Below are 18,849 nucleotides of genomic sequence, written 5' to 3' on the forward strand. Positions count from 1 at the left end.
CTGGCTAGTTACGAGAGCTCCTAATCTCAAACGTTGGAAAAAATATTGAAAGCTATAGAATCATCTAAGAAGAGACTATGAACATATATCAGTCTACAGCGACAGGGTAGTGCGAACACAAGTTGATGATTATCCCACAGTAATCATTCTGCAACCTTTGGAAATGTTAGAAACTAGTTCACATAGACTACGGCGTTTTGATAAGAACAAATTCTTTGGATGTCATTTAAAACAGTTGTATTTCATTTAATAAGAACAATAATCAATGATACTATAGTATGTACTCATAGCCTGCGGTAAACTTAAGAAAGTATCTGGGCAGATTGCTTCTGGCTATGACTCTAAGAATCAGCGCACTCAGAACCAAAGCACTGGATGACCTCCAAGTAGTGGCGAAGCTCACGTCGAAATCTTTCTTCTGAAGATTAGCAGTTAAGCGCCCTACACTGAGTAGATTTCTCCCTAGTGTTACGCAAGGTTACTGTGGCTGCCTCCATGCATCTGATCGACCAGCACAGATTCTTCTTCTCGAATTATTTAATAATCACTTTCGTAGCTGTTCTCTAATAATCTATTTTCCGACACTAAAAGGAACCACACCCACACCAAGAATGTTTTCGCTGGAAGCATTCTTTTGTTTCCCCAGTGCCTACAAGCTCCATGTGCAGCAGATATGACCATTTGCCAGAACCGTTAAACGAGAGTCTTTGTTCTGCAAATCATCTGCGTCCCTGCAGCCGGACAAAACATGGACCTGGTGCACTTGGGGGCTCACTTGTGGTGGCTTTTGCGGTCCATTTCCGAATTCCAGACGGCTCGAAGTGGCTAGGATTAATCTGTCTTTGGGCGGTATTGTGGGCAAAAAATAGCTTCCTTCCATTGTCTCTGAGCATACGGTTTCCCATCTGTCTGAAACATTACAGTTTTGTGGGTATTTCGCAGGCGTTAGAAATCTTAATCTTGAGGGATGTCCCACGCTACACACTGCTTCCGATAGCCGAGAAATTTTTTCTGTTACAAAAATGTAAAGAATGAAATATGCACCAACTCTAAAATACGAGCTATTTTCTTCACGCACCAACGAGGAAAATAGGAGCAGATGTGACGAGTCACTTGACTTCTTTGTGATCATGGATGTGACAGGAGGAATTAAGACATATTGGAAACAAAAACAGTGAACATATAAGGTTCTTTGGAAATAAAACAATTTTCAAATGTTCTTTTAACTTAATAATTAGTACAGCTTGGTAGGTAACATATAACATGCATGTAGGAATGTATAACGCATCAATAGCGTAAAAACAGTGGCAATTTAAATACTTTCCTTTAAGACACTTCGGAAACAAGTTCTTCAGTTACTCACAGACAGCAGCATGATGTGACTGCTTCATATGGTGAACACTACGACGTCACCACACAACGCCCGACACAAAAGTGAAGCATTTGGAACAAGTGGTCAGATATCAACGCAGCTTCGTACACATACCCATCATCGTCGAGTATGTAAATGATAACAGAGTTTCAATTCTCTGCGACAGGTAAAACTACCACCAAAGTGGATTACTATTGTTCTTGTGTAATGTTACCACCATCCCTGGTAAGGTACAGGGTAGGGCAAACAAAAATGACACGGAGAACAGAGTTCTAGGGTACAAAGAAACACGGCAGAGAAAGGGAAATACAGTAATAACTTCATTATAGTACACGCTGAAAGTGACCACCACTCATATGTTGGCACTTTTGAGCCCTGGCCAGCAAGTTGCTGGAGGCAGATCGAAGCTGGAATGTTAGAATTGCTGCAGTTTCATCCGGAACTTTCTGCTGCAGTTCTTGAAGACTATGAGAGTTGTTGCGCTACACCTTAGACGTGAGGGCTCCCCAGACAAAGTAATCGCACACTGACAGATCAGATGACCTGGATGAGCTGCTAGTGCGACGACCAGGCTGATCTCTGCTAATAACTCTGTCAGGCGTGAAGACTGTGTAAATATGTGCTCCAGGATCGGCCGGCTGTATGGGCAGTTACTACAATCTGTTGGAAGTAATTGTAGGTCGTTTCCTCCTCCGTTAACGCGCCACAAATTCACGCAAAATCGTATCCACTCGTCCGGGACACTTTTCTTTACCCCACACTGTGTATTAGAGGCGTGAACAGCGTTAGATGTTGGGCAGTAACTGTGGAGACACTGAGATACGGCACACTCGTGTGAGACCTGACTGAGTTTGAAAGGGGCCCCATAGTGCTTCTCCATTTGGCCAGCTGTTCAATCGTACAATATCCTGATTTGTGGGGCATTTAGGTGTGACATTGCCCGATGTTGGGCCGCATGGGAACCTGATGAGAGGAATACTAGTAGTCAAGGTTCTGGTCGACCGCGTATGACCACCACAAGCGAGGATTGTCGTATTATGCACCAGGTACATCTGTGCTTGCCATCCAAAAATAAGTAATGGACTCCATACGACACCGCAACACAAACGGCAGCGTTTGGAGTGGAGCCACGACCGGAAAACATGGACTGCTGGTGAATGGCGTAGCATTTTGTTCAGCAATGAATAACGGTTCGGCGCTACACCGGATGGCTATTGTCAGCGAGTATATCGGCTACGTGAAAAGAAGCCCAACTCCTCCAATGTTTTAGAGAGACAAAGCGATATTACTCCTGCCGTTATGGTATGGGAAGTCGTCGGGTATGACTTTGTCACGTGTGGTAGTGACGGCATTACAGCGTGTCACGGATACTCGTCGATGCGTCTCACATGTCTTCAAAAACTGTCTGCGTGATACTGAGGTACTTCCGTGGCCGACAATATCCCCAGATCAGCACCCTACAGAACATGTGTGGGACCAGTTCGGGCATCAAAACCTTCCCACTGGCACTATACACGAAACCAAGGATCAGTTACAACAGTTGTAGGCCAGCTTGTCTGAAGAGAGGATACAACAGTTTTCTAACACGTTTGTCAACCGAATCAGTGCCTGCATCCACAACAGGGGGGTTGCAACGTTATACTGATAAATGGGCCCATACTGCCAAGTTCTTTGTAATTTGACTCGGTTTTGTATTTTGTAATTACTGAAAAAACATCACATACTCACTCAAGCCATGATGTTTCATTTCGTTTCCTCTCCTCTTCTGGGTGCTACATTTTTCTGGCTTGCACTGTAATAAAACAGAGTATCTCCTGAAGTGTGTATGATCTTGAATGTGACATATCTTCTATGTATGATTCTTCACTTTTAGTTCAATAATAAAACATCAGCACTCAATTGCAATGAGACAACCGAAAAACAAAGATATTTCAGTTGCACTTTTAGATTCCAAGGAAGAGTATAACTGACAGGAAATCCCTCAATTCCACGATGTGTGGTTTCTATTCTTTCTGACATGGCTGAAGGAATATAAAATAATAGTAAAATATAGAATATAACTGATTCGCCTCAATGCATAATGAATTCACCACCTTCATTGCGGATGCACAGTTATGTACGGGTTCCTGTGGGAATCTCAAAGCAGCGAGCATGGAGGACGTGGACAGGGACTGCAGATAGGTGGCGCTCGAAGGGAATGTGAATCGGCCCTCAGGTGTGTCGAGGAAGTCCGAGCAACTGCGGTAAATACCGTGTCCGGATGGGGCAGTGGTTAACGCAACCGTCTAGTAAGTAGGAGATCCCGGTTTCGACTCCCGGTCCGACACACATTCTCAGTCGTCGCCGCTGATTCTGCATAAAGTCCCGATGCAGCTGACATCAATAGTCCTCCCCCTTCCATTCCTTTCACCCCCCACCTTCAATTTACATAATAGGAAATCCTTCGCCGATGTTATAAAAAAATTCGCTTTAGATCCAAAAGTTACATACACCAGCCAAGGCTCAACAAACGTTTCCTCTAAAGTCAACTTCTGTGGAGAATTCCCCTGATGGACTATCACCTTTGCTTTTAAGTTGCGCCCTGGGGAAGGTGGTCAGAGTGTGGAGAAAATCCAACAAGAAATGCATCAAATGGGGAAATCAAAAAGATGATATCTATGTGGACTGCCTGACATTCGCAGATAACATTAGCTTGTTAAAAGACACTCTAAAAAGACCAAAATCCAGAGAGAAAACTACTTGTGCGAATAGGAATAATCGTTTCACAAATTTCTTTCCTTAAGACATAATTTACCACAAGACCACATCTACATCGTAAGATCCATCATGGAGAAGACTATAGACGATGAAACGGACCGTTATCTCGCGTTTCTCGATATTAAAGCTACATATGACTATGTGCCAACGCAGCACCTGTGGGAAGCACTGGTAGCGAAGAGGGTACCAATCGAATTGGTGATAGCCGTGATGAGAGCGTATGAACAACCGACAGGAGTGATTCGTATTGACGATGAAAAATCAGAAAAATTTCCAGTGGAGAGAGGAACCAAGCAAGGTAATAGCCTCGGCCGATTAATCTTTAACATCTTTCTATATAACGTAACAAAAAAATGCAAGCGGCAGACCTACAGAACAAAGCTTGGAATGTATAGACCACACGTCTACCTGCGAACACTGCTCAGTGCAGATGATATAGTATTAGTGAATCACACACCACAAAGGCTTCAGTAGGTTGTGGTGGAATGGTATGAAGAACTGAGCAGGAAGGCAATGACAGCGAATATAGACAAAAGCCAAGTGAGGTGGGTTTCAAACCAAGGCAAGAAGAAGAACTCAATAGGGATAATCTCATGAAAAAGCAGAAAATTTTGAATATCTTGCCACCATACAAAGTAATACGGTCTCGTAAACTGACACACGGTCGGGAGAGCGTTGTGCTGACCACATGCCCGTTTATATCCGCATCCAGTGACGCCTGTGGGATTAGGAAGACACGGCGGCCGGTTGGTACCGTTGGGCCTTCATGTCCTGTTAGGGCGGAGTTTAGCTTTTCTTATACAAAGTAATAATGGAGTAATGGAACAAGAGGCGATAAACACAATTAAGAAAGCAGTCTCAGTGTTCTATTAGATGAATAACACAGAAATAGGGAAAAAGAGATAGGTATGAAAACTAAAATGCAAATTTACAGTGCAGTTATGGGACAATTACAGAGTATGGTATGGAAAGTTTGACTTTACAAGACAAACACCCAAATGGGATTACTGCCACAGAAATTTAGTTTATGAGGAGAGAAGCGGGAAATATCAGAAGAGATGGAGCTAGAAATTAAAGAATTGGGAAGACACTTGGAAGACGACAGCAATGAGTGTTGTGGCTGAGGAGCGTCAGTTGGGGTGGTAGGACATGTTACGAGAAAGGGAGAGGAAATAAAAGCTAAACATGTATTTCAAATTCGTGTGCAGGGAGGATCTCGACTAGGAAGAGCACGCATCACATTGCATAACAGTGTCGAGAAACTGGGACAAATGACAAAACAATCGTGAAAACGAAGAGATTGTGCGAGAATATAGTGGAATGGAAGAAATAGACAGAGCGAGGTTACATCGACTGTTGAAAGCATAAGTGAATTGAGGAAGAAGAAGACAGAAATCACAATAAAATTGAAAATTGCCCACAAAAATACTCATAAATCAAAACCAAATCCAGAAAGTCAGCGTGTTCAAATACTCGTATTTAGGTGAGTGGCTAAGCGTAAGCAACAATGAGGCCAGTCTACACACCAGAGCAAGTAAGATGAAGATTCCATTCCAGAACAACAGAAACATATGCAGGAAAAAGGCTTTATCTTGTGCCACCAAAATTAAATATTGTGAAAGAGTAGTGAGACCGAATCACCAAAACTACTGCGGAAAGATGGCATAAACAAAATCATGAAAATAGAAAGAAGACTGGTTAGAAGCGTACCAGGCCCAGGATCAACATAAACAAAAGGCCACGACTTAACAAAGAAATCAATGAAGATAAAGAGAACAAAAGAGAACATAATACACACAATTTACAAAAGAAGAATGTCGCTCTTCAGACATTTGACTAGAAAGGCTAGTGATAGACTGACGAAGCAAATCTTTAGTGAAATTATGAATCTGTTAGGACAACCATAAAATTTTACACAGACAGTTAATGGCCCGCACAAGCAAACATCAACATAGTGGACATATATAATAGGAAGAGCTATTTGAATAAATAAATAAATAAAATCATTTTGGGCATTAGGCCACGTAGTTATGAAACATTGAAACAACTAAAAATGCCGACGTTTCGACAGTCATTTCAGTGGTTCTCTTTAGGGTTGTATCTTTCAAGAGAAATCATAAGGCCAGTACTGCCTCGCGGGTTCCCATCAAAACTAATCTTTACCAAAATCGGTGTCTACCAATTTTTCCATTCTTCTATAAATAACTCGTGTCAGTATTTTGTAACCATGACTTATTAAACTGGTAGTTCGGTAATATTCACGCCTTTCAACACCCGCCTTCTTTTGAACTGAAATTATTATTACATTCTTCTTAAGTCTAAGGGTATGTCCCTTATACCACATATCTGGCACAATAGGTAGAATAGTTTTGTCTCGTCTGGCTCTCACAAGGATATGAGCACCTCTGAGGGAATGTCTTCTACTCAGCGGCCTTGTTTCGTCGTAGGTCTATCAGTGCTCTGACAAATTCTTCTTGCGGTATCATATCTGCTATCTCACCTTCACCTACCTGATCTTCCTTTTCTATAATATTGCCTTCAAGTTCATTTCCTTTGTATAGCCCCACTACACATTCCTTCCACCTTTCATATTCCCTTCTTTGCTTAGTACTGGCTTTCCATCTGACCTCTTCGTATTCAAAAAACTGCTTCTCCTTGCCTCAAAGACCACTTTAATTTTCCTATAGACGGTATCTATCTTTTTCCTAGTAATACATGCTTCTATAGATTTACATGTGTCCTCTAACCAACCCTGTGTTGTCATTTTGCACTTCTTGTCAGTCTCATTTTTTAGGCTTTCGTATTCCCTTTCGCCTGCTTCCTTTGCTGCACTTTTATAAACTGAAGCGCCAAAGAAACTGGTATAGGCATGCGTATTCAAATATAGAGATATGTTAACAGGCATAACACGGAGTTGAGGTCGGCAACTGCAATATAAGACAACAAGTGTCTGATTTAATTGTTATATGGATTACTCCTGGTACAATGGTAGATTATCAACGGTTAAGTGAGTTTGAACGTGGTGTTATAGTTGGCGCACCAGCGATGAGACACAGCATCTCCGAGGTAGCGATGAAATAGGGATTTTCCCGTGCGACCATTTCACGAGTGTACCGTGAATATCACAAATCCGGTAAAACATCAAATCTCCGACATACTGCAAGAATAGGAGCAATGACCACTGAAGAGAATAGTTCGTCACAGAAGTGCAACCCTTCAGCAAACTGCTGCATATTTCAATGCTGGATCATCAACAAGTGTCAGCGTGCTAACCATTCAATGAAACATCATCGATATGGGTTTTCAGAGCTGTAGGCTCACTCGTGTGCTCTTGATGACTGCACGACACAAAGCTTTACGCCTCGCCTGCGCCCGTCAATATCGTAGGAAACATGTTGCCTGGTCGGAAGAGACTCGTGTCAAATTGTTTCGAGTGGATGGACGTGTACGGATATGGAGACAACCTCACGAATCCATGGATATTGCATGTCAGCAGGGGACTGTGAAAGCTGGTAGAGACTCTGTAATGGTGTGGGGCGTGTGCATTTGGGGTCATATGGGACTCCTGATATGTCTAGATACTACTCTGACAGGTGACACGTAGGTACACATCCTGTCTGATCACCTGCATCCATTCATGTCAATTGTGCATTCCGACGGACTTGGGCAATTCCAGCAGGACAATGCGACACCCCACAGGTCCATAATTGCTACATAGTGGCTCCAGGAACACTCTTTTAAGTTTAAACACTGCCGCTGTCCACCAAACTCCCCAGGAATGAACATTATTGAGCAGATCTGGGATGCCTTGCAACGTGCTGCTCAGAAGAGATCTCCACCCCGTCGTACTCTTACGGATTTATGGACAGCCCTGCGCGATTCATGGTGTCAGTTCCCTCCAGCACTACTTGAGACATTAGTCGAGTCCATTCCACGTCGTGTTGTGACACTTCAGCGTGCTCGCGGGGCCCTACACGATATTAGGCAGGTGTACCAGTTTCTTTGGCTCTTCAGTGTATTTTCTTCTTTTATCAACTAAATTAACTATCTCCTGTGATATATGAGGATTTCTCCTAAGCCTTGTCTTTTTACCTACACTCCTGGAAATTGAAATAAGAACACCGTGAATTCATTGTCCCAGGAAGGGGAAACTTTATTGACACATTCCTGGGGTCAGATACATCACATGATCACACTGACAGAACCACAGGCACATAGACACAGGCAACAGAGCATGCACAATGTCGGCACTAGTACAGTGTATATCCACCTTTCGCAGCAGTGCAGGCTGCTATTCTCCCATGGAGACGATCGTAGAGATGCTGGATGTAGTCCTGTGGAACGGCTTGCCATGCCATTTCCACCTGGCGCCTCAGTTGGACCAGCGTTCGTGCTGGACGTGCAGACCGCGTGAGACGACGCTTCATCCAGTCCCAAACATGCTCAATGGGGGACAGATCCGGAGATCTTGCTGGCCAGGGTAGTTGACTTACACCTTCTAGAGCACGTTGGGTGGCACGGGATACATGCGGACGTGCATTGTCCTGTTGGAACAGCAAGTTCCCTTGCCGGTCTAGGAATGGTAGAACGATGGGTTCGATGACGGTTTGGATGTACCGTGCACTATTCAGTGTCCCCTCGACGATCACCAGTGGTGTACGGCCAGTGTAGGAGATCGCTCCCCACACCATGATGCCGGGTGTTGGCCCTGTGTGCCTCGGTCGTATGCAGTCCTGATTGTGGCGCTCACCTGCACGGCGCCAAACACGCATACGACCATCATTGGCACCAAGGCAGAAGCGACTCTCATCGCTGAAGACGACACGTCTCCATTCGTCCCTCCATTCACGCCTGTCGCGACACCACTGGAGGCGGGCTGCACGATGTTGGGGCGTGAGCGGAAGACGGCCTAACGGTGTGCGGGACCGTAGCCCAGCTTCATGGAGACGGTTGCGAATGGTCCCCGCCGATACCCCAGGAGCAACAGTGTCCCTAATTTGCTGGGACGTGGCGGTGCGGTCCCCTACGGCACTGCGTAGGATCCTACGGTCTTGGCGTGCATCCGTGCGTCGCTGCGGTCCGGTCCCAGGTCGACGGGCACGTGCACCTTCCGCCGACCACTGGCGACAACATCGATGTACTGTGGAGACCTCACGCCCCACGTGTTGAGCAATTCGGCGGTACGTCCACCCGGCCTCCCGCATGCCCAATATACGCCCTCGCTCAAAGTCCGTCAACTGCACATACGGTTCACGTCCACGCTGTCGCGGCATGCTACCAGTGTTAAAGACTGCGATGGAGCTCCGTATGCCACGGCAAACTGGCTGACACTGACGGCGGCGGTGCACAAATGCTGCGCAGCTAGCGCCATTCGACGGCCAACACCGCGGTTCCTGGTGTGTCCGCTGTGCCGTGCGTGTGATCATTGCTTGTACAGCCCTCTCGCAGTGTCCGGAGCAAGTATGGTGGGTCTGACACACCGGTGTCAATGTGTTGTTTTTTCCATTTCCAGGAGTGTATATTCTCATCTACAGGAAGGCATAAAACAGTTAAGGAATGTTATACAAATCATCCAGTCCCCATCAACTCCCCAGAATTAGAAACTTACAGTGAAGAACTAAAGACCAAAAGAAAATTCAGCAGCGATCACACCACACATCACTCTTCTTCTGTGACGATTCTGAGAAAGGTATAAGTTCTGAGAACACGGGACTTAATATCTCCCGAGGAAACCGCAAAGCCCTCGAATAATTCCTACACCATCACAACATCCCACTTGAAACGAAAGATAAGGAGAAAAGTAAAATAAAACCTCGACTCTAAGATGTCTCCCATTCTGCTACGGATATTACGTAAATAGATTCAGTCGTCACGTGGAGCAACTGAGAAATTTAGTATAGAATAGCCCTTGCTGTCTTTATTTACAAAAGCACATTTGAAATTATCTGACACTGCTGCTCACCTAACGAAGACTTAGATCAAGAAGTTATCAAGAACTATGTGGTTCTTACATAGTAGAAACGTCAGTGCATATAACACGAAATAGGATTCCAAAACCAACTCTCCCCGATATCAACCTGCTGACAGCCGAATGTCAAAAATGTTTGTGTCTCCTGGATAGATGACACTTCAGTACTGCTAGAGAGTAATTTTCTTCTATCGATCACCCGATATGCTCTCCCGCGAAATGGTTGCTTAACAAGGCTAACTAGACACCCTATAGCCAACTCGTTGTGTTTAAACATAGAGGTAGTGCCCATAACTGTGTAGATGACGTTAAGATCATGATCCACGAAGCCAATGATGAATTTATTTCAAAATCTGCAGAACAACTGCGAAGAGGGAACAGCGAGGGGGCAGGCATGCGGCTCTCTACATGTGCACGTGCTGACCGGCTGCAGATAACCTCACAGTCTTCTGTGTGCCAATGGTCAAGTTCCTAAGGATATCAAAGATATTTTGTGACAAGAGCTACTGGACTCTATAAGTCGTCCCAGAAGTCCTACTGTTGTGTGCATGACCATCAGGAGAATTCCAGGCTAGGATGCTAATGTCTCTATTACTGGTGTAATGAGGCATGATAACCACTTAACCAGCAAATGTCACATTGCCCAGACGCTGTTGCTGACCATGACGAAGCATTGTACTTCAGTTACTTTCAACGCCAGAGAGGATCCAGTTTTCCACTGCCACGGAGCGATTTTTGTCACCAGTAATAGAGAGTTGGATCCTGAGAAATTAGCGAAATGTACAAATGCCCTTCAGAAACTGAGGCATTGATATCAGCGTTGGATTAGGGACGTGACACGTTTCCAAGGCACGAAAGAATTAATTACAGCGTATTCTGATAACTCAGAGAGAAAATTAGAAAAATCCTTTTCGGTGTTTGTAAGTTCGTATAACAAATGGTTCAAATGGCTCTGAGCACTATGGGACTTAACTTCTGAGGTCATCAGTCCCCTAGAACTTAGAACTACTTAAACCTAACTAACCTAAGGACATCACACACATCCATGCCCGAGACAGGGTTCGAACCTGCGACCGGAGCGGTCGCGCGGTTTCAAACTGTAGCGCCTAGAACCGCTCGGCCACCCCGGCCGGCGTATAACAAATATGCAGTTTTGTCACGTGGTGGACGCAAGGTATTTCAGTTCTCCTCCTCAAAGCCGTAAGCATCTATACATGCCCAGGTGGTTATCGAAGTATTGTCCTCACCAAGTCTGTGGGAACTGTTTTGAAGTGTATGGTCATCCATCGCTTTTTCTGGATGTTAGAATCCAAGACACTCCTTAGTATGGGCTCAGGACATAACATTCTAACACTTATAATGTGATCCTGCTAGAGACGGCTACACAAGAGGTAATCCTGCACTGACAGTGCCTGACAAGTACTTCCTTCCAACTTGAGGAGACCTACGGTACTGCATTCATAAATAATACCTTCCTACAGCCCCACGTTTACAGCTTCCAGGAATGATTTCCAGTATTGACACAGCCCTCCGAGAACCTTGCTCTGCCCTTACCTAAGATTCTGTCAAACTACAACTCCAAATCCCTGCTCTTCCCTCCACACCTTGTCACCCCAGAATATACGAGTGTCGTATGAGGTCCACGGTAGTAAAATTAAGGAGAGTAGTGTACATACAGAGCAGTGATCTATGGGGAGTGTCTTTCGCTAGTAATATAAACGTCGTGGGTCCGAGATTCGATACCAGCCACTGCTTAAATTTCTAATAAAAATCATCGGCAATAGTAACCTGGTACTTCCAGTATTAGTTTTCAACCTCGTTCTGCCAATGCTCTTGTCAGAGAGGGCGAAGGAGCGGACAGAGGTTAGGGGGCCCCCTTACCCTGGGAATTGGTAACTGCCACTAAGAGGGGGAGGAATCAGCAATGATCAACGACATGAGAAAGCAGAATTAGAGACACATAATGTGAATCCACAGGACATGTGACCTGTCACTTAAAAGCAAAATGAGAATACTTTTATAGGGTTTGTCGATTTAGAAAAAGCTTTTGACACTCTAAAATGATGCAAAACGTTCTAAATTCTCAGAAAAATAGGTTTAAGCTGTAGGGAAATACGGGTAATGTACAATATGCATAAGAACCCAAGAAGTAACAATATGAATAGAAGACGAAGAAAGAAGTGCTTGGAGCAAAATGGGTGTAAGGCAGGGACACGGCCTTTCTTCTCTACTGTTCATTCTGTGCAACGAAGAAACAAAGACGAAAACAGACATACATTCAGGAGTGGGTTTAAAATTCAAGATGAGAGAATATCAGTGATAAGATTCGCTGGTGACATTATTATCCTTATTGAAAGCGTGGAAGAGTTACAGGATGTTCTGAAAGGAATGAAGGGTCTCTTGGACATGGAATATGGATTGAGAATAAATCGAAGAAAGACGTAAGTAATGAGTGTCAGCAGAAATGAGATTAGTGAAAAAAATACATTAAAAAATGAGGACCACCAAGCAGACGAAGTGAAGATTGGAAGCAAAATAACTTATGATGGATAAAGCAAGGAGAAACTAAAACGCAGGCTAGCACAGGCAAGACAGCATTCCTGGCCGAAAGAATTCTCCTAATATCAAACACCGGCATTAATTTGAGGAAGAAATTTCTAAGAATACAGCCTTGTATGAAAGTGAATCTTGGACTGTGGAAAACCTGGGAAGAAGAGAATCGAGGTTGGATCCTGTGGTACTATAGAAGGATGTAGAAAATTATCTGGATGGATAAGCTAAGACACGGCGAGGTTCTCCGCAGAACCTGCGAGGAAAGAATCTAGGGAATGTGCCAAGACATCATGGAATAACTTCCATAGTATTAAAGGGAGCTGCAGAGAGTAAAATCTGTCAAGACAGAGATTAAAATACATCCAACAACTAATTGAGGACGTCGTGTGTGAATGCTACTCTGAGATTAAGAGATTGTCATAGTTGTAGAGGGTGTGGGTATGCTGAGATGGAGAATAATGGGTCGTAATGAGTCAGTAGTTCGTAGTACGACTGAGGCCCGCGTCAAGCGATGCTGAACTCGCTTGGTGGCAACTCGCGCTGGCGAGCGACGTTGTAGCTCGGTGGCTAGAAAGACCTCACTTCGACCCTCGACTCATCGGGCAGCGGCTGGATCCTTGTGGCAGGCAGTCCTGTCACGAAGAGGACAAAGTGGTAGTGACCTCACGACAGAGGCCGGTACAGCTCATGACTCGGTGATTCACCGTTTCGACGCATCCCCAGCCAGTATTTATTCGCGTCCAACGTGGTTTTTGTGGTGTTGTAGCTGCAGAAGTCATATACGCCGCGAGCCAAAGTGGTTATGGTAGTCATCCGGGCACTGAAAGGCTGGCGGACGGCGACGCCCGGTGAGAATCGTGGCACAACATTGGGTCAGCGTACTGCCACAAGTGGGTCGCTTTACGGTGTCAAGACTATCTGTCTTGGCTCGTGTAATGACACTCTCCCCCTTTTCGAAGAAATCGGCCCCCTAATTGTCACTATTGCTGCACGAGCAGCTAGTTGATTCTTTATTGCTTGCAGACACATCTGGTAAGTCTTGGCTCTCAACATCTATAACAGTCCGTCTGTGAAGCTGCAACAGTTAAGACAGATACCCAGACACATCTGAAATCTCTTCAGAGTTTTTATGCACCCATCCACTGGTTGTCCCTAAAAACTAGCAATAGTCGTGAGGACAAATATCAAAGCTGCATTATCACACTTATACTACACAAGCTCGGGTTCCTTTCCCCGGTTCACTAGCTGTCCCCTACAGCATTGTACAGGTTATCTGACTGAGGATTCCGTAACTCGCTTCTAGTCTATGTCAGCAGCTGCTTCAAACCATCCCGTATGAATAGGGGTGTGTTAATCCGGGAGGCATCCTATAACACTATTACTGTTAACATTACAAGCCTTTGAATCTAACCTTTTCCAAGTATTATCCTCCGTGACTCCACACTTAACCTTAACAATGTACCAATTATATTCTTCATCTTGTTACCCAATTCTTCACTTGACACACTACCTAATAGCCTATTATGCTGTATCAAATGGTTCAAATGGCTCTGAGCACTATGGGACTTAACATCTGAGGTCATCAAGCCCCTAGAACTTAGAACTACTTAAACCTAACGACCCTAAGAACGTCACACACATCCATGGCCGAGGCAGGATTCGAACCTGCGACCGTAGCGGTCGTGCGGTTCCAGACTGAAGCGCCTAGAACCGCTCGGCCACTCCGGCCGGCTATGCTGTATCATTACGTTGTGACAAATAAGCACGTAAGTATGGAAAGAAGAGATTAACACGGACTAATTACAGAAGAAATCCATGATAAAATTGCATTTCTGATCATAATGTCCGGTAAACTGTCTACATCTACATCTACATTCATACTCCGCAAGCCACCCAACGGTGTGTGGCGGAGGGCACTTTACGTGCCACTGTCATTACCTCCCTTTCCTGTTCCAGTCGCGTATGGTTCGCGGGAAGAACGACTGTCTGAAAGCCTCCGTGCGCGCTCTAATCTCTCTAATTTTACATTCGTGATCTCCTCGGGAGGTATAAGTAGGGGGAAGCAATATACTCGATACCTCATCCAGAAACGCACCCTCTCGAAACCTGGCGAGCAAGCTACACCGCGATGCAGAGCGCCTCTCTTGCAGAGTCTGCCACTTGAGTTTATTAAACACGGTTACCAAATAACCCTGTGACGAAACGCGCCGCTCTTCTTTGGATCTTCTCTATCTCCTCCGTCAACCCGATCTGGTACGGATCCCACACTGATGAGCAATACTCAAGTATAGGTCGAACGAGTCTTTTGTAAGCCACCTCCTTTGTTGCTGGACTACATTTTCTAAGCACTCTCCCAATGAATCTCAACCTGGTACCCGCCTTACCAACAATTAATTTTATATGATCATTCCACTTCAAATCGTTCCGCACGCATACTCCCAGATATTTTACAGAAGTAACTGCTACCAGTGTTTGTTCCGCTATCATATAATCAAACAATAAAGGATCCTTCTTTCTATGTATTCGCAATACATTACATTTGTCTATGTTAAGGGACAGTTGCCACTCCCTGCACCAAGTGCCTATCCGCTGCAGATCTTCCTGCATTTCGCTACAATTTTCTAATGCTGCAACTTCTCTGTATACTACAGCATCATCCGCGAAAAGCCGCATGGAACTTCCGACACTATCTACTAGGTCATTTATATATATATTGTGAAAAGCAATGGTCCCATAACACTCCCCTGTGGCACGCCAGAGGTTACCTTAACGTCTGTAGACGTCTCTCCATTGATAACAACATGCTGTGTTCTGTTTGCTAAAAACTCTTCAATCCAGCCACACAGCTGGTCTGATATTCCGTAGGCTCTTACTTTGTTTATCAGGCGACAGTGCGGAACTGTCACTTACACCCTAAACTTCACCTCTCTACCCCGAGAGATCCGTCCAGCGTATCGTACTTCATAAGTTCTGTGGTTCGTCTGACGTACTTACTTAACCACAGGTGCTTTTCTAGCTGTAACCTGTGCCCCTTAATACAACTCGATAATTCTCCATAACTCTCCCCTTGATGGCTGATACGTTCTCGTTATCTCGTACACTGGTTCGGAAAGTTATAATAGGTAGATTTTCTGCTATCGTGATGTGGTGCTGAACTTCGAGAGATCTGAAGCGGTATAACGATAACATCGTGGCTAATGACCCATCTCGCATCTGTGGTATCTCAGAGTACTGCTACATGTCTCTGAGTCAGCATCACATTATGTAAACACAAAAAACTTATCTATGTTTTACTTCGTCAGCGCTGTACCATGGTTTACAACTACATTACCAGAAAACAGAACAAGTAGGATTGCGGTGGAGAAACAGAAAGAAAACGCACTCTGTGGACATGAACCACATATCCACTAGCGTACACCCTTGGATAGCTAATAAATTCATAATTCACATAACAACACTATTCAGAACAATTATGTCTTCAATAGCGTAACGGCTACACTGGCCTCAATTTCCCTAGTACATTCATCCTTACAACTCTCCTTACACTGCCTGGGGTAATACCTTCTTTGTAGGTATACCCAGCATACCACATCGTGTGATTCGGTGCACAGGGCCACATGACTTGGTAGGCTACACTGTGCGCAAACTACATGTGTCAAGGATTCCTCCCCTGTACCCTTCTCAGGTACCACAACCGATTCTATACCTGAAATAGCCGGCCGCTGTGGTCGAGCGGTTCTAGGCGCTTCAGTCCGGAACCGCGCTGCTACTGTCGCAGGTTCGAATCCTGCCTCCGGCATGGATGTGTATGATGTCCTTAGGTTAGTTAGGTTTAAGTAGTTCTGATTCAAGGGGACTGATGACCTCAGATGTTAAGTCCCATAGTGCTTAGAGCCATTTGCACCATAATAAAGAAACATAGGGTAGTGGGACGAGGACAAATTCAAGGAACAACAGATACAAGGACGGCACGAGCGGTTATAGGATGCATATGCTGCAACTTACCTTTGATGCCCTTTGCTGCTGCAAACATCGAATCATCACTACTGACTCCATCATCACTTCTCATATCACTTGAAGAAGGTGTGGGTACGCTGTTGAGGAGGGCGGTGGGTCGAGGTGAGTCAGAATTACTCGGAAGCTGTATAGGCCCTTTATGACACCCATCAGTTCATAGCAAAACTCAGGCCCACGTCAGGTGGTGTTAGAAGGGAGAGAACCTCGTACCGGCGGCTAGCTGGCAGCGACTGGCGCTGGTGAACGCCCAAGTTGCTCGGTGGCTGGGACTGCCTGAGTTAGACCCTCGTCCCATCAGGCTGCAGCGGGATGCCCTTGGCTGGCGGTCCTTTCAAGATGATGGCCGAGTGGCGGTGACCTCGCGGCCGAGGCCGACTTTATGACGTTTGATGGACTCGATGACTCTTGCTTCGACGCATTCCCAGTCTGCGGGACAGCCAGTATTTATTAGCACCAGAACGAGTTGTTAGTGGTATTTCATCTGCAGAAATCACGTACGCCGTGAGCCAAAGTATTCCTTGTTTAAGTAATCGCCCGGGCACTGACCAGCAGGCAGAGCGACTCCCAGTGAGCGCTTTGGCACAACGCTGGGTCAGTGTACTGCTGTAAGTGCTCTGCTCTATGTCATCAAGCCCATCTGTCTAGCATCGTTACTCAGGAGAGGAAGACACAGCTGGCCTCATCAAACCAATCAGAATATGTTTAGCAACAGGGGATGGAAGAAACTAAGTTCAACATAATGCAGCATTAAAAAGAGCACAACTAAAATATCATATATGGGATTACACAATCAACAGTCCTTCATGATGTTGGTCGAAACGGTCACTCTTAGCCGCAAGTTCGCTGGCTAAAGTTCCATCCCTGGTGGCTGCTAGAGCGATGTCACGATACATTGTAGATGCGGTCCCAGGACTGAAATGCGATAGCAGGGCCACTGTAAGTGGCCAGAGTACAGCTCAGAGCTGAGAGAAGAACTGCCTGTCGGAGATTGGGCAGCCATTTAAATACTCATTGTCGGAAAGATATTCACAGGCACTTGGCCCATATTTTTGTTTACGTTTTGGAGCAGTAAACTTAAAGAATCTCATTTAATTGCTCTTTTCTGTTTCCATCAAGTTAATACAGCGTATACCTTCATTGTTTCAATTTTTATTTACGAAACGCAGCCTAAATTTAATTTGCTGGATCTAGAAACTTTGCACATAGTAGCTTTACATACTTTTGTATCCCGCCTGGAAGGCGGAGCGTGGGTCTGCTCCTGAAAACTTAAAGGTTGGCCGAATGAAGGAAGCGAGTAGGGGCAGGTGAGGTAAAACACGTCGGTACTGCAACTAAGTAAAATGAGTTTACTGGTGCATGAATATATACAGAGGCATACATAACTTTGTACAGATGAGGACGTAGGTGCGAAGCCTTAGACCCGTCGTAAGTACAACAAAGTTTCTACACCAAGCGAAGCTGAAGCGAAGTGTCTCGGCCGTCTGCTCTTGATGAACTGAGCGAAAGTGGAGCGGCGCTCGTAGAGCTGCACAGCGTCGGCTAGAGGGCGCTGTGGTCGGCGAAGATCTTCCGTTCTCGTAGTGACAACCTGAGAACGGGCACCTACGCTGTGGCATCGTAGCTATCGACACCACATATACATACACTTGCGGACAGGCCTAATTTTCGTAAGCCTGTTTTCTTGGTTTTTTTCGGTAATTTAATTGACCTATTCTCACTAAAGTATTACTTTTACCATGAGTGAAAAGTGCTTGACTTACCGTAGAACTCTTAGCTCCGGGGTTTGGTGTGATGGAAGCACTAGCTTTTGCCACTGCGGTGACGGTAGCGGCTTTGGAATTGGGGAAGTGAATCAAACTCATCACTGGTTCTGTAGGATATGTAATAGAGATAGGAAGATAGTGGAAACGGAGGGCAAAATTGCTGTCCTTCAGGCTGAGTCAGACCGGGCTAAAAAAGATCTGGGCAGATTGAGGAGAGATAATGGTAAAGAGAGGTGGGAAATGGGAACAGGTAACAGCTGGAACAGGCTTATAACCTCCTCAGATATCTTTGTGCTGAATGCAAAAAGTAAGTTCGATCTGTTGCTTCAATTAGAAACCTATGAGCTTCAGGCAGTGGTAGGTGTAGCTGAGGCACAAAAAACTTTGAGTAGAAAACTGAGGAAGAATGTAGGGAAGTT

This window comes from Schistocerca nitens, chromosome 3 (assembly GCF_023898315.1).
Source record: "Schistocerca nitens isolate TAMUIC-IGC-003100 chromosome 3, iqSchNite1.1, whole genome shotgun sequence".
Taxonomy (NCBI): Eukaryota; Metazoa; Arthropoda; class Insecta; order Orthoptera; family Acrididae; genus Schistocerca; species Schistocerca nitens.